Here is a 6,999-nt window from a genome sequence, read left to right on the forward strand (position 1 = left end):
TCCAACTTTCCCCACAGTGTTGGTCTTATGACCAGTCCATTTCCTCGTAATGTAGGGATCTCGGGTACTCTCTCTCTCTCTCTCTCTCCAGTTTTCATGCTCTGTCGACCAGAATGATCACGTGAGCTGACCCTTGATGAGAATTCACCACACTGATATTTGATTTACATCGAATAGCAGTGTTTTCGCATTGCTCTTGCAAAGCCTTCCAAACGATATATCAAAGCGTTCTTTCATCACCAAAGATACAGAAGAAGACTACTTCGGACTGAGGTAAGTTTATTTTTGTTGTAATTGTTTTTTTTTACTTTATATACCGGTAAGTTTTTGTTGAAAACGTGAACAACTGAACATCGGTGAGTACTCGTTCTTGTCGCCATTTTAGGTCCTTAGATTGGTATATATGAAAAATCTGTTTACATTATTTCCATACATTGTAAGTTGGATATTATATGTAAGTTAGTTACTTATACAGTTTAAATAAAGGTGCAATTATGGCGGGAAATGTCTTCATGCATAATTTTGACTGCGCATACCCATGGCGCCTGGGGGATATGAACTTATGAAGATAATCGTGGAAAGCGATGGGGGCAAGAAAAAAAAAGAAGAAAACTTTCTTGATAAATAGTGAAAAACCACAATAATTGTACAAAATATGAATAATTAAAAGAGGCCTTTGTACCACAACGCTTATCTCTGTACTTTGGTCCTGCTGTTCTTCAACAGATCCCCCCTTTGTGGCCCTATCTTACCCCTTGGAGCCATGATTTTATTAATTTAGAATCTAAAATACCCCAGGATGCTTCCCCATAGGTTACATCTTTTCTGTCCTAGTGCTTCTAAAGAAGAAGAATTTTATGCCCAGCCATGAAATGACCAGGGCATACAGAGTTTGTAATGTCCGTCTTCTAGTTGTCCCTCTGTCTGTACTTCTGTTGTGCTTTGTGTTTAGCTAACTTCAAAGCTCAGATTCAAAGAAACTGTTCAAGATATTTTTATCACACTTCTTATGCTGATAGATACTTATGAGAACTACTCAACTGAATCAATATTTTGACCTTGACCTCACTTTTCTTAAATTAGTGTTTAGTTCAGTTTTTCAAGAAACAGTACGTAATCCAACTTCAAGTCCTGGTACATACTGATGTGCAACTGTATGAACATTTTTTTACCTTTACCTTTCCTATGACCTTGACTGCACTATTCTCAAATTAGTGTTAAGTTCAGTTTTAAAGAAGCCTGTGGCACGCCAAATTCACAAAAATGAGCTAAACCTAGTTTCACAATTGGTAAATTAGGTTTATCGACTGTAAACTTTAGTTTACAAACCGTAAACTATAGTTAGTGATTCGTTAAGTATAGTTTTCATCTGTAAAACTTTATTTAACGGTTGTTAACTATAGTTTACGAATGCTAATCTAAGTTTATCTGTCTGTAATAAAACGTTAACAATATATTTTGTTGATAAACATAGATTCACGTCTGTAAACTATAATTTACGATCGTTAACTATAGTTAAGAGTTGTAAACCATAGTTTACAAATCGTGAAACTGTATTTATCAGATAATCTATGTTTTGCGATCGCAAATGATTGTTTTTGGTGTTAAGTATAGTTTACGGTTGTGAAACATAAATTATCGCTTTTACTATGGTTTACAGATGTAAAATATAGATTAACGTTGTTAACTATAGTTAACAGTCCGTAAACTATAGTTTACAACCGATAAACCTAGTTTATCGACTGTGAAACTATGTTTTGCTCATTTTTGTGAATTTGGCATGCTAAACCTAGTTTCACAATTGATAAACTAGGTTTATCAACTGTAAACTATAGTTTACAAACTGTAAACTATAGTTAACGATTCGTTAAGTATAGTTTTCCTCTGTAAAACTATATTTAACGGATGTTAACTATAGTTTACGAATGCTAATCTAAGTTTTTCTGTCTGTAATAAAACGTTAACAATAGATTTTGTTGATAAACATAGAATCACGTCTGTAAACTATAATTTGCGATCGTTAACTATAGTTAAGAGTTGTAAACCGTAGTTTACAAATCGTGAAACTGTATTTATCAGATAATCTATGTTTTGCGATCGCAAATGATTGTTTTTGGTGTTAAGTATAGTTTACAGTTGTGAAACATAAATTATCGCTTTTACTATGGTTTACAGATGTAAAATATAGATTAACGTTGTTAACTATAGTGAACAGTCCGTAAACTATAGTTTACAACCGATAAACCTAGTTTATCGACTGTGAAACTATGTTTTGCTCTTTTTTGTGAATTTGGCGTGCTAAACCTAGTTTCACAATTGATAAACTAGGTTTATCGACTGTAAACTATAGTTTACAAACTGTGAACTATAGTTAACGATTCGTTAAGTATAGTTTTCTTCTGTAAAACTATATTTAATGGTTGTTAACTATAGTTTACGAATGCTAATCTAAGTTTTTCTGTCTGTAATAAAACGTTAACAATAGATTTTGTTGATAAACATAGATTCACGTCTGTAAACTATAATTTGCGATCGTTAACTATACTTAAGAGTTGTAAACCATAGTTTACAAATCGTGAAACTGTATTTATCAGATAATCTATGTTTTGCAATCGCAAATGATTGTTTTTGGTGTTAAGTATAGTTTACGGTTGTGAAACATAGATTATCGTGTTAACTATGATTTACAGATGTAAAATATAGATTAACGTTGTTAACTATAGTTTACAGTCCGTAAACTATAGTTTAATTACACGCGATAAACCTAGTTTTAATGTTTTGCTCATTTTTGTGAATTTGGCGTGCCATAGAAGCCATTCAGCTTAATACTTTTCCTTTGACCCTACTTTTCTTTTTTTTTTTTCAAAATCTCGATCAGTTTAAAAAAAAAAATTCATGGAATCTTTTTTTCCAAAAAAAGAAGACATCATCAATATGGTATTAATATTTTTTGACGTTGCATGTTTTTTGACGTTGCACTTTCCTGTGACATTGACCTCACCTCTCTATAATATTCATTTTGCTTAAGTTTTAAAGAAACCATTTAAGGGGTATTTATATTTACTTATGCATAAATTTATGCATTTTAAAGAAAATATTCAAGATCTACCCATCAAATTTCATAAACCAATATAATTTCCATGTTGCATTATTAACATACACTTGTTGGGATATTCATGTCCTATTTAGGCCATGCAAAATTAATTACTTGGTTCTCAGGCCTTTTTTCAAGAAATATGATGAGGGAGGGAGGCATTTTTTTTTCTTTTTTATTGCCCCCAAAACATGATGAGGCAGCTTTTTACATTGTACAAAACCTCAAAAAATGATGAGGTAGGTGATTTGGTGTTTATATTTTATTGATTTAGCAATAAAAAGGGTCAATGAGGCACCCTTGGAAGAGATGAGGGAGGGCCTGAGAACCAAGAAATTAATTTTTTTTTGCCTTATCTACCATAGTACCTACATTTTTCATTGTAAATCTTTGACTGGATCCCTATTGTGGCCCCATCTTGCCCCCAGTGGTCATAATGTGGACAATTTAGAATCTGTACTACTGTAGAAGCAAAAATATGGGGGAATAGATTTCGATTATTTCGGTAACAATTATCAATGAAATTAAATTCCATGCAAAATTTTATATATACTGTATACAGGAAAATTTTCGACCCCATTTTATTCTTGCCCCATTTGCCCTACTCACAGAAGGGCAGTTTAAAATTAAAAAAAAAACACAGTATGATTTCTCAAAAAGAGTTGTAATTTTAACTAAGCGAATTTACAAAGACATAAATATGTAATAAGTGTTAAAGGGCCAAAATAATACGGGGCAAAAATAACCCTGCATACAGTTACAATATATTGAACAGGGTTATACTTTAAGGTAGTCTGATCCTCAGGTTTATAAAACTAGCAGTTAAGTAATCAAAAATACTCATAAAAATACATCTGAATCCAGAAAGTTATGTAAATTCATCCACAGTATTTCTTTAAAGTTAAGGATTAAAGTTTATCATATCATATAGGAAAAATTATCAAATCTCCAATGTTTTTGCAGAAAAAGTGAATTGGAATATCAACACTGCATTTTCTAATTTCAAATTGATCAACAAATATATTTTAGGTTAAAAAACAATAGGTATCCAGTCATTTAGAGAAATTTTCATGATTTTTATACTTATTTGGTATCTTTTGTCTTCTATTTCCTTCATGGATTCTAGAATACATACATGTATAGTGTAAAAGGTTTTTCCTATCATTGCCAGACACCACAAATTACTTCTTATCTCATATCATGCTAATAAGCATTGGTATGTAAGGCTATATTCAAGAAAATCTTATTTCTCTAAAACTGTATTAATTTTTTTCCTTTTATAGGGTGCAAATGTCAACTTTTATCAGACCTTTTCTAAGACTTCCAAAAACCTTGAATCGTATAAAGATGAATAAAATGAAAATTGTTGCATGAAAAAAATTTCATTTTAAGGTTCATATTGATGCATTTTAAATTAAATATTAATTTTTGGAGTTATCCTTCCTAGCTGAGGATCGTATATCCTTAAAAAAAAAAAAAAAATTTAATGCCCACGAAACTATTTAAAAGACAAATCAAGGAAATTTTATCCCCACAAAAATTTGTGCCTATACAGTATGTCAGGATATCCACATGTTTCATTTTTTCTGTCCCTAGTGGTTCTTAAGGAGATTTTCAAAGATTTCAATGTAAAATTTGATTCCTTATTGTAGCCCATTTTAATCATGGGGGCCATGATTTAAACAATTTAGAATCTACACTTCTTCAGAAAGGTTCCATGTAAATTTCATCTTTCCTGGTCCAGTGGTTCTTGAGAAGATGATTTTTCATTAGGTCACCTGAGTCACTCAGGTGACCTATATATATTACTATCCGTTTTTGTCCGTCGCTGTGTATCGTCGGTTGTGCGTTAACATTTGAACATTTTCAGCTTCTTCTCTGCAACCACTCAACCAATTTCAAACAATTTGGGCATAAAGCATCTATGGGGGAAGGGGAACAAAAATTATGAATTTCATGGTCCCTGCCCTAGCTCCTAGGGCCTGAAGGGTGGGCCAGCTGGGTCAAAACCACTAAAAATAATGCAATCTTTAAAAATCTTCTTCTTTAATCCTGGACATCAAGCAAACTGTTGGCATGGCTGTAATAAGCATTGAGTCTTCTACAAAAATTGTGAAATTCATGGCCTCAGGGTCAGGAGTTCTAGTGCTAGGGCAGGGCTATATAGATTATATAGTGAAAGATCAGCTCAATCTGGGTAAGTACCCTCCACCCACTAACACAACCCTCCCTCCACCCTGGTCAGGTCTAAGTCACAGCAGGGTCCCATATTAATGCATTATTTCTTTGAAAATCTTCTTCTCTGCTCCTGAGGACTAAACAAAAAAAAATTAATGTATATATTAAGTTATGATGAATAAGACTGTCTCTTCAACAGCTGTAAATTTCATGGCCCCTGGGGTTCATGGGTTCTGGTGTTAGGGAGGGGCTCTATTGATTATATAGTGAAAATGCATTAATTCTTTGAAAATCTTTTTCTCTGCTCCTGGGTATCAAAAATTTTAACTATACATATTTATGATGAAAGAGGGCCATTCTCTCATAATTGTGAATTTCAAGGCTTCTGGATCAGGCCATAAAAATAAGAAAAGAAGTCTAAACTTGAAAATTACAATCAAAATTGCCCTCCGAGCGTTGACTTAAAATACTGCTACAAAAAGTGAGAAAGGAGAGTAACCAGCTTTTTCAAAAACATTTAATAAAGCAGTAAAATATGGTTATATTATGCTTAGAAAAAAAAGTGTGTCTGACAAACACATCGTATACTGATACATATATATAATTAGAGCCACTCAACAATAACATTTTTAGCTCACCTGAGCCGGAGCCTCAAGTGAGTTAAAATAATTTCTGATCAAAATTTGTCCGTTGTCTGTTGTCGTTGCCATTTTTGTCATTAACTTTTCACATTCTCGACTTCTTCTCAAGAACCACTGGGCCAATTTCAACCAAAATTGGCACAAAGTATCCTTAGGTAAATTCAAGTTTCTTCAAATGAAGGGCCACACCCTTATTCAAGGGGGGATAATTCAGAAATAATGAAAATTTGATGTTTTAAAAATTTTCTTCTCAAGAACCACTGTGCCAGGAAAGATGAAACTTAAAGGGAAGCATCCTCAGGTAGTGTAGATTCAAGTTTGTTCAAATTATGACCCCTGTGGGTAGGGCGGGACTTCAATGGCCAATCAAAGTTTTACTTAGAAATATATAGGGAAATTCTTTAAAATTCTTCTTCTCAAGAATAGCAAAGGCATGAATGATCATATTTTTATGGAAGCATCCTCAGGTAGTGAAGATTCAAATTTGTTCAAATCATGACTCCTGGGGGTAGGGCGGGGCAACAACATGGAATCCAAGTTTTACGTTCAAACATGTAGAAAAAATCTTTAAAATTCTTCTTTTCAAGAATAGCAAAGCCATGGTTAGTCCTGTTCATATGGAAGCATCCTCAGATAGTGTAGATTCAATTTTGTGAAAGTCATGAACCCAGGGGGTAGGGTGGGGCCACAGTGTAAGTTCAAATGTAAAGGGCAATAAAGCCACAGGTAGTCAAAGAAATATGCAGTCATCCTTAGTTAGTGTAGATTCAATTTTGTTCAAATCATACCCTCTCCCTTTTAAGGATTGGTTGGGACCACTATTGGGTTTAAACTTTTCAATAATAAAGTGATTTCTGCTTTTTTTCTAGCCACAATGCTCAGGTGAGCGATGTTGCCCATGGGCCTCTTGTTTGATCTTGACCTTTCTTTTTACCTGATATTGATATAATTATTTTTATGCGCCCGGATCGATAGATCCGAGGCGTATATTGTTTTTGTCCTGTCTGTTTAGCTGTTTGTCTGTTTGTCTGTCTGTCTGTTGTCAACTTTAACCTTCGCCATAACTTTTGAACCATGAAAGATAGA

The 6,999-nt window shown here is 33.4% G+C and overlaps 1 protein-coding gene across 1 annotated transcript in view; it reads left to right on the forward strand.

The window, feature by feature from the left end:
• The first annotated feature begins 177 nt into the window (after positions 1-177).
• The window catches only part of LOC134259534 (uncharacterized), a 21,308-nt gene continuing 14,486 nt past the window's right edge, over positions 178-6,999 (forward strand). The window contains exon 1 of the mRNA XM_062742119.1: positions 178-273. The gene's annotated coding sequence lies outside the window, so the exon portion shown is untranslated. The remainder of the gene's footprint in view (positions 274-6,999) is intronic.

The sequence above is a fragment of the Saccostrea cucullata genome, unplaced genomic scaffold, assembly GCF_032062105.1.
Source record: "Saccostrea cucullata isolate Sc308-1 unplaced genomic scaffold, CSIRO_AGI_Scuc_v1 ctg1085, whole genome shotgun sequence".
Taxonomy (NCBI): Eukaryota; Metazoa; Mollusca; class Bivalvia; order Ostreida; family Ostreidae; genus Saccostrea; species Saccostrea cuccullata.